This window comes from Erpetoichthys calabaricus, chromosome 8 (assembly GCF_900747795.2).
Source record: "Erpetoichthys calabaricus chromosome 8, fErpCal1.3, whole genome shotgun sequence".
Lineage (NCBI taxonomy): Eukaryota > Metazoa > Chordata > Cladistia > Polypteriformes > Polypteridae > Erpetoichthys > Erpetoichthys calabaricus.
In genome coordinates, this window is record NC_041401.2 from 42527425 (window position 1) to 42544044 (window position 16620).

Here is a 16620-nt window from a genome sequence, read left to right on the forward strand (position 1 = left end):
CAATCCTTGGCTTGACTGAGAAATTACTTGAGCCCATAAACCATTGTCCATGCCCACATGTGTGACAATGTATCTTCGGTAGAGGGTGAGCAGAAGTTATCCCTGCTGCCTCACACAAGTGGCTGTGTACATGCAGTTTGCACCTTCTCCACATCTCTAAAGGGTTTTATTGCCCACTACTCTTATATTCATTCCAAAGGCCAAACCCAAGTGCGTTAAGTTAATTGGCACATTTAAATGGCCCCATACAAGAATGTCACACACATTATGAGTGTGGATTTGTGCATGACTGGGCCATGTGAAGCATTCGTATCCCATCCAGGGTTTACAATGTTATTATTGTCACTTTTACAAAGTATAATGAAATTTTTATATGCAACATGCCAACACTCTCTGGCACTCTTATTAATACATATAATAACCATACCTAAAAGTTCTGTCTTCCTTGTGTAAAATAATCTCAGAACAAATTAGTCATTACCAATGCAAGTTAAACCTAGCCGGTCATCAAAGCATCTATAATACACAGCTTAGATGAAATATAATGGAAAACAGGACTTTTATGATTAAAAGGTTAATCCTATCTGTGTTTCAAGTCTTTACAGGTCTTCTACCTTATATGACACATTTAAAAAGGGCCAGTATGGCATTTGCATTGGTTCCTGCAATGTACCCCATTCTGCTGAGGTGGGCTTCAGCCCCCTTCAACCTTTAATTGTGTAATATACCTTGGTCTTTCTGTCCTGGTTGGTAACCTTCTTCATTTATGGATGAATTACATTTGTTTTTTGTAATTGTGTCATGATGTAGCGACACCAGATTGTGGAAAGGCATGATAATGGCCTCCAAATCACACAAGTCAGACTAGGACATTACTAAGTCAGCCTCCAAAGTAGGCCTCACCTCAAGTAGCCTGGCCTTAAATTCACAAGGCAGGCTTTAGTTATGTTAGAATGTGCTGTTATCATTCATTTTTGTTGCCTTTCTTGAGGTCTGAGTGTATGTTGTACATGAAATGTGTGGTTTCTGATCCCAAGAATAATGGTTTTTACATTCATTGCTTTCATTATGCAATATTTAAAATGTTTAATTTTGATAATGTCTTATAATGATTCTATATTGTGTATAGTATTGTGTTGACCATTGCCACAATGATTTTTTCCAGAATCTCTGGGAGAATGCAGTATGTGATATAATTCAGAAATGCCAGCATAAAGCCAATTTCTACTGCAGAGTTTTCAATATTAGGATTCACAAGTTGGTGTGATTTGCATTATTTAGGTTTGTCTATTCCTGCATACAAACTAATATTTTTCTGGTTAAAAGACTTTGACTTTTTGCTTACTGTTTTAATCTTGTCTACTGGTCAGCTGTCGTTTCTGGTTTTGAATGTTGCTTTTTTTTCTCGACTGTGTCTCATTTCCTGATCCTTCTCATTAAAATCATTTACTATCTCATCTTGAGTCCCTTGTAAGAGAATGTAAATGAAATAATGAAATATGAGGAATTGTAGTCAGAGAATGTGCAAAGGTCAACACATTATTGCATGATCATGATATCACAATCGAGCGTCAAAACCAAAACAAGAGCTAGAAATCAAAGTCAAAACACAAGAGCAGCGACTGTATAACTGAAAAGGGCAAAAACAATGTTTTTTACCACAGTAAAACAGGGTTTATCTGTCAAACTCAGATACCCCAGAACCACTGAGGATGATCATTAAGCAGGATTTGGGATGTTATACTGGTTGAGCCAACGTGCATTTTACGACACTTGTTCTGCATGAAAACGTGAGATTGAAATTTTTTCTTGTCCATTACTGCAAACTACATGGGATAAGTGACATAGAGAAAAGTATAATTTTTTGGGTGAAATATTTTATTATCCTGCCTGTGCCCCATCTGTAATATATGGCAACAGTTCTATCGTTACTTGTAAAGTGCCTTCCAATGGTGTTTGCTATAGTAATACTCTGAACAAAAAAAATGGCAACTTGTTTGGTTCATGATGTAGCAGAAAAAGTGGAAAAAGGATGAAATTAATTGAAATCCAGAAATAATGTGCATTTGTGTTGCATTTACGACTGAAAACAAGTGATAGCATTCAGTCAGCCCTCACTTCATAGCACCATCAGAGGTACGCACCATGACAAGGCTCTTCACTGACAGAAGTGTCAGAAAATGGAAAATAAGTTTTTAAAGCTATAAAAATTTTAAGTTCTGTGACCAACCCACCTGTTCTTTACTTGGAAGAAGCTATCAAGGCACCTAAAACAACTTCTTAAATGGAGGGAAAAGGCAATTCAGCAATGGAGATCTTTCCGTGCAGGAGGGGTATTCAATTTTGGAATCAAGCACTGAGACAAACTCTTAAAATGTCAGTCCTGGTATGTTTTTAGAAAAAAGACCAAATGTATTTTTCTCTAAAAGCATAGAGGAGGGAGGACTCATTTATATTCTGTTCCCAGAGGCACTTCCCTGTCATATAAAATACTGTAGACATTTCCTGTCTTCAGCACAGGGGAGTCTGCCATTATGCCACTTCACCGCGACTAGAAGATCAGAATAAAATGTTTAATAATTCTGCAAATTTTAATGGCCACAATGTTCTTTTCTCTTTTTACAGTTTCATGCATTCACTGCTTCCTTTAATTATGATAAAGAATTACAGAGCTCTGGCTGTCAGGTTGTGCTTTTTCACTACAAGACGTGCAGGTGGTGCAGTCACACGAATGCTGAGAATCAGAGATGATCCACAGTGATGCAGTTTGAAATTTAGAACTGCCTGGTAAATTTTCTTCATTTTGTTAAGCATGTGTTGCAGTGTGTAGTGCTGTTGCCTCACACTTCCAAAATTCTGGATTAAAAATTTTTGCTTGCGCATTGCCTGTATAGAGTTATCAAATTCTCCTCACACCTGTGAAAGTTTTTCTCCCATGTCTTAAAGAAAGGTATGTGAGGTTAGACTCTAAACCAGCCCTGTGTGGGTGAGTGTGCCCTAGTGGCCAGTCCAGGGTTTCTTCCTCCCTTGCGTTCTTCGCTGTCTTTGCTTTCAATGGGAATAAAATCTGTGGACAACTGGACTGTAGCTCTGTACTAGCAAAATATCAACAGATAAGGTTTGGAGTTGCTTAGGAAAACATTACACATCCCATGGGCTGTTTCCTGTATTAAAGGGTGGCCCTGTGGTGTAGTGGTTAGTGCTGCTGCTTCACCAATCCAGCATTCTGGATTTAAAACCCATGCCTGCTCATGGTCTGTGTGGAGTCTGAATATTTTTCTTTGTTTGTGAGGCTTTTTTCTCCCACTATATAATAGATAGATAGATAGATAGATAGATAGATAGATAGATAGATAGATAGATAGATAGATAGATAGATAGATAGATAGATAGATAGATAGATAGATAGATAGATACCTACCAGGGGGCATTCCAGTTCCCCAAACTCCCGATGCAAAGGCTCGGACACAAATGTAAAAGGAACAAAACATTTTTATTTTTGCAGAGTCTCCCTTTAATTTGGGGTGCAGCACGTAGACTTATTTTGCTTAACTGGAAGAATCCTAACTCCCCTCTTTTAAGTCAGTGGATAACTGATGTTATATACTATTTGAAACTGGAAAAAATCAAATTCTCAGAGGATCTGTGCAGAACGTTTTCAAAACCTGACAGGATCTAATCAATAACATTTTAGAATAAGCTTTTAAAGTACCAAGGAAGAAGATTCTCTCCCCTTTTTTCCTTTTTTTTCTTCTTCATGTATCTTTATTCACTTATTAATTCATCTATTTAATTATTTTTACTAGCTTTAAGTTTTACTCTGCTGGCTTAGCTCTTGTTCTCAGGGGTGGGGGTTGATTTGTTTTCGATCTCATTTTAGTAAAAATTGATTCATTTGTATGGAATGTTGTGTGATTTCAATAAAATCAACAAAATCAAAAAAAAAAACATTTTTATTGTGGGAAACTCTTCAGGTAAGTGTTTCTCACCACAGCCACAAGTATAATAAACACAGCAGGCACACAGCAATGCTTTTCTTTTCTCTCTTTTCTCTCTCTCTCTCTCTCTTTGCCACTGCCTCCACTCCTCCACGCAAGCGTTGTCCTCCTTCCTTCTGACTCTGGCTCAGCGAGTTGTGGCAGGTAGCCCCTTTTATCCAATCTCCGGGAGTACTTTCAGTGATATGAAGCTGCAGCTTCAAAGCACTTCTGGGTGAGGTCAGAGTCCTATTGAGTAGGGACTCCCAAATCCCACAGCTCCCCTTAGCAGACCCCACGGGACCCAACAGGACTTTCTCCTGGGACTATGATACCCTGCATGCCTTGTGGGCACTCATTCCTGGGTCGGCTGCCATGTAATATCCTGGGGGAGACAAAGCCCTGTGTTAGCTGTCTCCCCCTATCCTTCCAGGTTGAGGGTGTCCCAGCTGGGACAGGCTACTGGCCATCCCACACGATAGATAGATAGATAGATAGATAGATAGATAGATAGATAGATAGATAGATAGATAGATAGATAGATAGATAGATAGATAGATAGATAGATAGATAGATAGACAGATAGATAGATAGATAGATAGATAGATAGATAGATAGATAGATAGATAGATAGATAGATAGATAGATAGATAGATAGATAGATAGATAGATAGATACTGTATGAAAGGCAAAATGTGATTGATAAAACTCATGAACTCAGTGCTTTCTACAGAAGCTCTGATTGTGGTGACATTAACAGTGTCATTTATTTCTATAGCACATTTTCATATAATGATATAGCTCAAAGTGCTTTACAAGATGTCAAAGAGAAACTTCTTATTAGACAAAATGTATAGTTAGCAAAAGGGTAGTGTTTTTATATAAAATAGCATACTGTACATTTCTAAAGATGATAAGTTCAGATGGTTGAGAGTACAGAAAAAACAAAAATAACACCAGTAAAGCTGGAGAAAAAAAGCAAAATGTGCAAGGCTGAAAGACTGCCCAGCCACTACTGGGCATTCATTTTACCTCCCATAGATTTTCTTTAGTTATTCCTTATTGTTTCCAATCCATCTGAGAGGATTCAATGCAGTGGGTCTTGTGGACAGCTGGGGCCCCCGCCTTCATTCCAGCATTACAGGTCAGGTGGCGGTGGGACAAAATGCAAGCACAGGACAACTGGAAAAGACAGCAGAGAAAATTGGAGATTAGTGAAGATTGCAAATCCCTGAAGAATATAATTTAAAATGTAGCTAAGGAAAAGACAAATTAAAATATTATTATATGTTTTTTTAGCAGTTTTTTTTGTAAGTGCAGGAGGTTAGGCACTCCAAAATTTAGAAAGGGGCAAGATTATTTAAGGCTTTATAGAATAAAAGATTTATATAATAATAAGCAGCCAAACACTGAATTGCCTGCAGCATCATGCGATTCAATTTACATTGTTTCTGCCCATGACATAAGGATGAGTTTGAAACGTGTTAATGTTCATAAAGCATCCATTCCATGGCATGTTTTAAAAACCTGTAGCGACCGATTAGCTGATGTCTTCATTGCCATCTTTAAAATTTAATTGAGAGAATCTGTGGTCCCCGTCTGCTCCAAAAGGACAACAATTATCTCTGTGCCTAAGAAAAGAAAAGTGCACTGTCTGAATGACTAGAGACCACTGGCACTCACTCTGGTTGTGATGAAGTGCTTTGAGAGACTGGTGCTGGAACACATTAAATAGTCTGATAACCAACTTCAGTCTGTATGGCTCCACAACCAACCTGCAGATGATACTGGATCCCTTACATTTAATGGCATTCCTGCATATCCGAGTAATAAGAACTGTTATGTCCTGTTTATAGACTACAGCTCAGCATTTAACACTGTCAAAGCTGACCACCAACCTCCTCAATTTAGGTCTTAATGCCACCCTGTGTAAATGGATGTTGGCAGACCACAGAAGGTGTAGGTTGGCGTCATCACCCCATCCACTCTGACCCTCAACACTGACTCCCCTCAAGGTAGAGTGTCCAGAAGCCCTTTCTGTAATCCTTGCTCATTTCTGACAGTATGGCCATAACATAGCTCTGTATCCAAGAGAAGAGGTCTACCTGCTGACTCAATGGTCCAATGACCATAACCCCATTCTTACTATCAGCAAAACCAAGGAATTGGTCATAGATCTAAGGAAGCAGAGGACAGTCTATACTGACCTTCACACCAGAAGTAATGCTGTAGAGATGGTGACCATCTTTACATTTCTTTTAAATTCCAATGGGCACAACACATGTTATTTCTTTTTGCTTCTATTTCTTCAGACGTCTGAGGGCAGCTCAGATCTCTCTGTGTTCTCACAAATATCTAAAAGTGCACAGAAGAATCCATCATCACTAGCTGTATCACATCTTGGTATGGCACCTGCTCAGCTCAAGACTGTAAAGCATTGCAGAGGTTGGTGAAGGAGGCACAGAATATTACTGGCACCCAGCTGCCTTCATTTCAGTATATACGAGGTGAGACACAAAAATAACTGGATTGGTAAAAAAATATATATTTATTGATGAATTACAGCATTCTAAACATTGTCACCTTCTATATACTCCCCCTCCTGATCTCTACACCGCTCCATACGTATCTTCCATTGATTGAAACAGTGCTGGAATCTTCTTGCTTGAGGCTCTTCAACAGGCTTGTCATTTTTGTCTTCATTTCATCCACTGAAGAGAAATGTGTTCCCTTCAGGTCACTTTTGATTTTCAGGAACAAGTAAAAATCACAGGGAGCTAAATTGGGCAAATAGGGAGGATGATCGAGGACAGGAATATTTTTGTCAGTCAAAAATTGCTTTATATAAAAGCAGTATGATCATTTCGAACAATCTGATTCACCGTTTTGATGTTTTCATCCGTCCAAGACGAGCATGGGTGACATGGGCATTGAATGTCTTCCACATTTTCTTGAAACGTTTGTGCCACTCAAAAACTTGTGTGCGAGACAAACTTTTATCACCGTACACTGTTTTTATCAGTTCATAAGTTTCTGTGTCTATTTTGTTCAATTTCGCGAGAAATTTGATGTTGATTCGCTGTTTGATTTTTTTCACCCGACATTATAGCGGAAACTTGTGTAGGAATTGTTGTGCAAATATGACTGGGCTATTCACAGGATATACCTAGCAGGTCGGTGGTTTGAAAGGGCGTGTAGGAGGGGATATAGTTCTATGATTCCCATTCGGCCGACCTCTAGACAGTTTTCCAGGAAAGCCCCAAGCCCAGTCCGATTATTTTTGTGTCTCACCTCGTATATATTAACATGTGCTTTCCTACGAAGGCAAACATGGTTATTAAAGACCTCAGAATTCCTGCATGGCCATTTTTCTCACTTCTTCCTTCTGACCAATGGTACTCACACCAGTAGATTCCAGAACATGATTTACACACAGGTTGGAAGGTTACTAAGCAGTTAGTCATAATCAGGGCTTGAAGTGCCCCAGCTCTCTGACCTAATGTATGTATCTCATCGCGATTGTAACTCCAAGGTGTACCTCCTACCTCAGCTCTCTAATAAAATGTACACACATAATCAAACTCTACTGGGGGCAACCCCCAGCTCTCTGATCTAATGTGAGATCGAAATACCGATCGAAACTCCAAGTGGGACACACACCCCGATCCCCAGGCTCTCCTTTAAAGTGTACGTATATTATCACACATCAGGAAGAGAACCAGAAGCTGACACAAGCAGAGAGTATCAGCATTTACTTGTTTCCACTGCAGGCTCTGGTCATAGTGACAAATACTGTACATGTTGTTGTGCATACAGAATACTGCATATATTGTATATAAATGTTCCATTCTGTATACATTAGTTGTTGTTTTATTGTCGGTATTGTATCACTCACTCCACTCACTCCCAAATGCCTCAGGTCTTGCTCTGCTCCCTTTGCAGGAAGGACAAAGATTTCGGTTTCTCCAGACAGAGCCCTGACAGTCCTTGGAGGCCTGAGACACCCACGAAGGTCCAAGGAGAAGTCTGGAGACCTGCCTCTTCTGGTCATGTGACTCCCAAACTAGTTATAATTGGACAGACAAAGAATGAGGGCAGGCCATTCACCAAGAGTGAATTTAACCCTAATTTTTAGGGTAAACTTATTGACTTTTTTATTGTATTTTTTTTGTGAAGTTAAAAAAATATCTATTTAAACTAGAATACTCCCTTCTTATGCATACAAAAATTTTTTTTTTTTAAAGAGGAATAATTATGATTTTTGTTCCAATTAGATGTTTTATATACAGCAACAGAATGCTGAAATCTCTTAAAAGCACGTAAAAACAAAATGTGAAAGACTGTGGTTCAATAATATTTAGAAGGCAAAATGTGTCTCTATTATTATTGATCAATCAAGCCTTAATACAGCGTGTCACTAGTCAGAAGCTCACATTCTCACAATAAAGGTATTATCTGAAATACTTTTGTTGTCAAATGCCAATCAGAAAACTTACAATGCAGATTATAATAGAATAAAAATAGCAAGTTGCCAATTATGAAAGAAGAATAAAAAAAACATAGAGCGGGAGGCAAAAAGAGAAAGGGAGTTAAAGAATGGTGGCTTGATTACAATTTATTGTTGTTAATAAGATGGCAGCCTCTAATTTATTTTTTAATAACAAAAATCAAGCAACTCACTGGCCAGTATGTGTTTAATTGCATTTTTAAACTGATGATTCTAAGCTATATTTCTCAAAGTTTTGAAAATTCATAACATAAATTCATGTCAGTGTAAAAAATTAAATATGTAGAAGAGAGTGTTGGCTGGAGGCGGAGGGGCAAAGGTGAGACTTGTTGTGCTACATGGATATGAATTAATCATTTTCATTTGCGTTTATTTTTTTTGAACAGCTAGCAAAGAGAAGTATGACTTTATGTTAAGTAGAAGTGTACATCTGTGAGTAAGCTTACTTTGAAGTGCCACCTAATTTTGCGTTATGGTTGGCTTTGTAGCACAGTTGCTAGTGTTGCTACCTCACAGGCCTAGATAACTGCATTTAAATTTCATTCTGTCTACTCTGTGTGGAATTTGCACTGTCATGGACACCAAGTATGTGCTGGCGTTCTGGATGGTTCAAAGTCCCTTACCCAGCCTCGAGGACAGTATAATAGAAGGACAGGGGGAGACCACCACCCACATGGATAGTTTGCTCCCCCCATACAAATAGGTGACAGTCTGCCATGCCAGCATGGATACCCACAGGGCAGGATGGGAACTGCAGTCCAGTGAGACAGCCCTGCTGGGTTCCATGGGTGCCGTCTTGGGGAGATACAGGAACAGACTGCTACTTTGAGGAACTTTTGACTGACCTAGCAGTACTTCCAATGTGCAGTGTTGTTACTGCAGAAATACTCCTGGGTCTGTCATGAAAGGTCTCCACCACCTCACCCTAGGTGGTAGGAGTCAGGAGGCGATAGATGAAGCTAATCTGGAGGAGTGGAAGGAGACGAAGAAAGAGATGAAGAGAAGATACTAGTGTTTGGGTGCTTCTGTAAACAGTCTTGTTGAAGGTTTTCACTAAAATATATATTACTTGAAACCAGGACTTGTATTGATGTTGGTGTGTTTGAGAGCTTTGGCACTCAGTAGCACCACCCTACAAGTCACAATATTTTCTACCCGTGTCATTGTGGGTTGTTCTCTGGGAACTCCAGTTTTATTGCAATGTCCCAATGTAATGCTAACAGATGTCCATCCCATCATGAGTCTGTGGAATGTACAAGAAAAACAAATCTAATCCATGAAGAACCCACCATATAACTTACAGGACTTCAAGGATCTGGTGCTAACATCTTCATTCCAGACACTAAAGGACACCTTCAGAGGTCTCTTGGACTCCATTCTTTGATGGGGCAGAGCTTTTTTGAAGGCACCAGGGGGACCTACACAATAGTCAGCAGGTGGTTTTAATGTTGTGGCTGATCAGTGTAAGTAGGGGACTCTATTCTTATCAATTTGGCGCATTCCTTGACCTTCTATATATGGCTACCTGTTACACTTCTTTTAAGGTGTCTTGTTAAAGTCATTAAACTGCCTGGAAAGATCTGTCTACTTGTGGCTTCACTTAGCAAATCTTTTTTATGTATTGCAACAAGTGATGTTGCTGAGATGTGAGTATGCATGCTAAACATTAGTGCGCTAAAAAGCAACCAGGCACACAGATCACAGAGCCACATTGATCTCTAGTTATTTATATAACTCTGGTTACTTTAACGCAAAGTTTGTCTTCAATAAAGGTTAAATACTGGAATAAGAGGCCCCTTAAACCTTTAAAAAGCAAAGCCCAATGACATAACCAGTCATAAGACTTCTGGGAATACATAACTGTCAATGGGCATAACAACAGCAAAAGAGACAAAATGGTGATGACCACAAAATGGACATACTATAAAAGAAAAAAACTAAATAAGCAGTAATAAACATGCACATGTTCCAAAAATAAAATGAATTCAATTCTGATTATCATCACATAGGGCTTCAGTCCATCACAGGCCCACTGTGACATTCATTTACAGTGGGGCAATTTAGAGACATTAATGAACCTAATCTGCACAAGAAGAGCTACCGTTATACCACTGTGCAGCCCAATTTTATTTATTGTAATATTATATTATAAACTAGCTGATTACCCAGTGCATGGGAAAAAAATAAAATGTAGTATTTATAAAATACGTTTGTTAACTGCCAATTTTATTTTTCAACAAATAAAGAGCATTTACAATAACATAGAAATCAATATAAACAACATTATTAACATTATTATCATATGAGAATATGAAGTAATATATAAGAAGCACATTGCATATAAATATAAATTATTAAACAGTAAAATATTTTGATAAAAGAATTTGAACAACATATAAGAAGCGTATAAATTATTAAACAGTAAAACATTAACATTTAAGAAGTAAAGATACATTGAGTACTACTGCAGTGCTTTCTGGTATACTACATTTTTTGTTTGCCCATTACGTGCATAAATGTATAACTTTTTTGGTGTACCTACCCGAGAACACGCAACATATAACTGACCGTGGGAGAAGCATGGATTTGAAACACGCGTTGAGTTCATCCGCTGGTGTCCCTCGTGGAATAACTGGTAATGTTTGACGAAAATCTCCTGCGAGTAAAACGACAGTATCTCCCATTATTTTGGTAGTATCTCTGAGATCTTGCATTGTTTGGTTCAAGGCTTCATAAGCTCTTTTATGTGCCATGGTGCACTCATCCCAAACTATATCGTTGAATGTTGCAAGACTTTTGCCTTTCCAGAGCCCTTGCGTATGTTGGAAATTGGATTCTCGTTGTGAGCAAGGTTTAATGGCAATTGCAATGTCGAATGTGCTGTACGGCCTCCATCTAATAATGTAGAAGCGATTCCCCACGCTACAGCCAGAGCTATGTCATCATTCGCTCTCTCGGCAAGAATCAGGTTTATTAAGAATGTTTTTCCTGTTCCTCTGTGGTCATACGTAATTTCTGTTTCAAACGCGAAAAGAATTTTATATATATAGATAGCTGAGCTACCCATCTAAGAAGGGCTGAAATCTAAGTAATCAACGTAGACCTCAGTGTTAACATTTGCAGTGCATCTATTGGAATGTATTTTGAAATGCATGTAGTAATAAAATACATTGCATTTGTCATTCCAAAAGATGGTGTGTTATATAGTATGTCATTTAGTATAGAATTTTATTTTTCTCAAGGGAAAATTTGTCATTTTTCAGAAGCTCTTTAAATAAATAAATACATAAAGAGATAGATGACTAAATTTACATATAGACACATGCTATGGTCTGAACACACCAGAATGACTAAAAAGGAAGAAGATTTAAAAAGAAAGAAAACTTCTACCTTGGCGGTCCCAGTCACAGTGAGACATTATGCAGATGTATTGCTGTTGGTATAAAGTTGTTTCCTGACACACTTCTGCTGAATAATTAGTTGGCTGAATGTCCTTAGTGTTGGTGTGTCAGAGAGAGGATGCGCAGTATTGTTCATCATGGCACTCAGTGTTGTTTTAATTCTCTTCTGTGCTACAATCACCAGGGGGTCCAAAGTGTGGCCCATAATCAAGCCTACCTTTGTTGATTCGGTGGGCCTCTCTTGAAGTGATGTTACCAGCCCAGCACACCACAGCGTAGAAAATCACCTTGGCCATCACAGAGTTGTAGAAGATGTAAAGGATGTCACTTCCCACATTAAAGGAACACTGTCTCCTTAAAAAAAGAGTCTGCTCTGCGTTTTCTTATACAGTTTCTCTGTGTTCCAAGACCATTCCAAACTGTCATTATTGTGGACCCCAAAGTACTTGTAGGAGTACACCACCTGGACCTCCACTCAGGGCCATGTTAATAGCACAGAAGGCCCCGGGCAAAGCAGCACACTGGGGCCCCTGTTTTGATAGCAGAACAAAAACATACCTAGGCATCAGAAACATTGTGGGCCCTTATGTTCCTGGGGCCCTTGGCCAGTGTCCATTGTGGCCATATGTTAAGATGGCCCTGTGATCCACTTCCTGAACTCTGACTAGGTGTAGAAGCTCTTTGATGAGGTGAAACTCTATAGCTAGTTCCTTGGTTTTGCTGATGTTTTTGCACCAAGAAACAAAGCTGGTATTCAATTCACAAAAGCAGGACTAATGTTTGTGATGCGCCATCTGTGGGATCACAGAGACATGGCTACCAGATGGACACACAGACACTTGTCCTTTTGTTAACATGGGTGATGTTAGTGTTTTTATAGATATTGCTGTCTTCTTTTTTATATTTATTGGCTACATGCTACATCCAGGGGTCTAAACAGCCCTGTGTAAAGCACTCCCAGTGTTTAAAAGAGCTGACAATATATTCAGAAAATGCTTTATAGCTTCCTCTCATTTTTAATTCTCACTTCTTGTATACCTGCATAGGTCTGCACTGTTTCTTATAGTTTTTGACAGGTGTAGATGAAGATAAAGTGATTACATGAAGCATTTAATTTCCACAGTTTTGACCCACTGCATTGTTAACAAGGGTAGCAAGAGACAAAGAACTCCCAAAACAAGCCTTCTATTGTACAGTTCCCCAAAGCATTGTTACTACAAAATTCCAGTATTGCTTCTTAATGAGATATAATCTACTATGTCAAAAGGACACGGAACATTTTAAATACTAATGTGTTGTAATCAGAAAATCAGAAAATCAAAATTTAGCAAGGCATAATTTATCTAAAATACAGTATGTATTAAAGTCTGGAGTCAATGTACCTTAGTGAATTGGCAGAAAGGATCATTTGTTTGTAATGGCTAGAATGCCAAAATGACTCAGACCTCGTTGAATGAAAACTAGTTAAAGGTTATGGAGTTCTAATTGAAATTAATGGCATTTGTAACATTTGGGCAGGTTTGAACCGGATGGCCACTGATATGCTGGGGAACTCTCTATTTGGGTTTGTTGAGGCCTCTTTAAATTGGGACATGGGTTCAATGCTTAAGACAGGTTAATCCACCACTGAAAGGGTAGATAAACAAAGCAAATGGCAGAAAGTTAAAGACATTTTCACTATTTAACACGGCAAGAAGCATTTACACAGCTTGTAACAAAATGGAAATATGCAGTATCTTAAATAGTAGTTCCCCCAATCATTTAACACCACTATAAAAATAATGTCTCCTATGTCCCTTTTATTCAAAAAGTATTCAAGCCCCTTCATTTTTCTTACATTTTGTTTTGTGGCAACCTTATGCTAAAATCATTTAAATTATTTTTTTTTTCTCATCAAACAACACTAACACTCCAAAATGACAAAACGAAAACAACATTTTAGGAAGTTTTGTAAATGTATTAAAAATGAAAAACTCAAATTCCATATTAATATAAATATTCAGACCTTTCACAAGGACACTTGAAATTTGTCTGCATCCCATTCTATTGGTCATCATTGAGATGTTTCTACACCTTGTTTGGAGTCCCCCTGTGGTCAATTCAATTGATTAGACATTTTTGGTAAACAACAACAACATTTATTTATATAGCCCATTTTCATACAAAAAGTAGCTCAAAGTGCTTTACATAATGAAGAAAAGAAAAATAAAAGACAAAATAAGAAATTAAAATAAGACAACATTAGTTAACATAGAAAAGGAGTAAGGTCCGATGGCCAGGGTGGACAGAAAAAACAAAAAAAAAACTCCAGAAGCTGGAGTAAAAAATAAAATCTGTAGGGGTTCCAGGCCACGAGACCGCCCAGTCCCCTCTGGGCATTCTACCTAATATAAATGAAATAGTCCTCTTTGTAGTTAGGGTTCTCACGGAGTCACTTGATGCTGATGGTCATACAGACGTCTGGCTTTAAATCCATCATGGATTACCCTTGGAACATCATGGTGCTTTGAGTAGATGGTGCCACCACCAAAAGGACACCGGAAAAGGAAACAGAAGAGAGAGTAGGGGTTAGTACAGATTTTGAATGAATAGTTATTATAATGAATTGGATGTACAGAGTATCAGGATTTAAATTACAGTGAAGTTATGAGAAGGCCATGTTAAAGTAATGTGTTTTCAGTAGTTTTTTAAAGTGCTCCACTGTATTAGCCTGGCGAATTCCTACTGGCAGGCTATTCCAGATTTTAGGTGCATAACAGCAGAAGGCCGCCTCACCACTTCTTTTAAGTTTTGCTCTTGGAATTCTAGGGAGACACTCAGTTGAGGATCTGAGGTTGCGATTTGGAATATAAGGTGTCAGACATTCCGATATATAAGATAGGGCGAGATTATTTAAGGCTTTATAAACCATAAGCAGAATTTTAAAGTCAATCCTGAATGACACAGGTAACCAGTGTAGTGACATCAAAACTGGAGAGATGTGCTCGGATTTTCTTTTCCTGGTAAGGATTCTAGCAGCTGCATTCTGCACTCATTGCAATCGATTGATGTCTTTTTTGGGTAGTCCTGAGAGGAGTGCGTTACAGTAATCTAGCCGACTGAAAACAAACGCGTGAACTAATTTCTCAGCATCTTTCGATGATACAAGAGGTCTAACTTTTGCTATGTTTCTTAAGTGAAAAAATGCTATCCTAGTGATTTGATTAATATGCGATTTAAAATTTAGATTACAGTCAACAGTTACCCCTAAGCTTTTTACCTCCGTTTTGACTTTTAATACTAATGCATCCAGTTTATTTCTAATAGCCTCATTGTATCCATTATTGCCAATCACTAAGATTTCGGTTTTTTCTTTATTTAATTTGAGAAAGTTACTATTCATCCATTCTGAGATACAAGTTAGACATTGTGTTAGCGAATCAAGAGATTTGGGGTCATCAGGTGCTATTGATAAATACAGCTGTGTGTCATCAGCATAGCTGTGGTAGCTCACGTTGTGCCCTGAGATAATCTGACCTAATGGAAGCATGTAGATTGAGATGAGCAGCGGACCCAGGATAGAGCCTTGTGGAACACCATATAGGATATCATGTGTCTTTGAGTTGTAATTACCACAATTAACAAAGAATTTTCTCCCTGCCAGGTAGGATTCAAACCAATTTAAGACGCTGCCAGAGAGGCCCACCCATTGACTAAGGCACACAACTGTCTGAGGAAGGTCCCACAGTTGACAATGTGTATCAGAGCAAAAACCAAACCACGAGCTCAAAGGAATTGGCGGCAGAGCTTAGAGACAAGATTGTGCTGAGGCACAGATCTGGGCAAGACAACAAAAAACATCTGCTGCACTGAAGGTTCCCAAGTGCAAAGTGGCCTCCATAATTCTTACATCGAAAAAATTTAGAACAACCATGACAGACCTGAGTGTCCTGCCAAACTGAGAAATCAGGAAAAAAAAAAGTCCTTGGTAAGAGAGGTGACCAAAAAGACCCGATGGTCAGTTTGGTTGCATTCAAGAGAAGCTGTGTAGAAATTCAAGAAACCTATAGAAGGACAACCACCACTGCAACACTCTTCTAATCTGGGCTTTGTGTTTGCATAAAGCCACCCAAAGGACTCTGAGACTGTGAGAAACAAGATTCTCTGGTCAGAAGAACCCAAGATTGAACAGAAATTCTATGCATCATATCTGGAGGAAACCAAGAACCGCTCATCACCAGTGCAATACCATTCCAGCAGTGGAGCATGGTGGGGGCAACATCATGCTGTTGGGTTGTTTTTCAATGGCAGGAATGGAAGTCTAGTCAGGGTTGAGGGAAAGGTGAACGGAGCAAGGTACAGAGATCCCCCTAATGAAAACCCTCTTGCTTTGCAAGAGGACAATGACCTTAAACACAAAACAAAGAAAACACAAGAGTGGCTCAGGGACAACTCTGGGATTGTTTTTGAGTGTCCCAGCCAGAATCCCAACTTCAATCTAATTGAACAGACATGGAGAGACCTTGAAAGGTCTTGAGAAGACATGCAGAGAAGAATGGCAGAAAATCCCCAAATCCAGGTGTGTGAAGCTTGTTGCCACAGACCCAAGAAATCTCTGGGCTGTAATGCCAATGAATTACTGAGTTAAGGGTCTGAATATCTATGTCAATGGGATATTTCTGATTTTAATCATTTTACAAAAATGTCTAAAGTCCTATTTTCACTTTGGCATTCTGGGGTACTGAATATTGTGCAA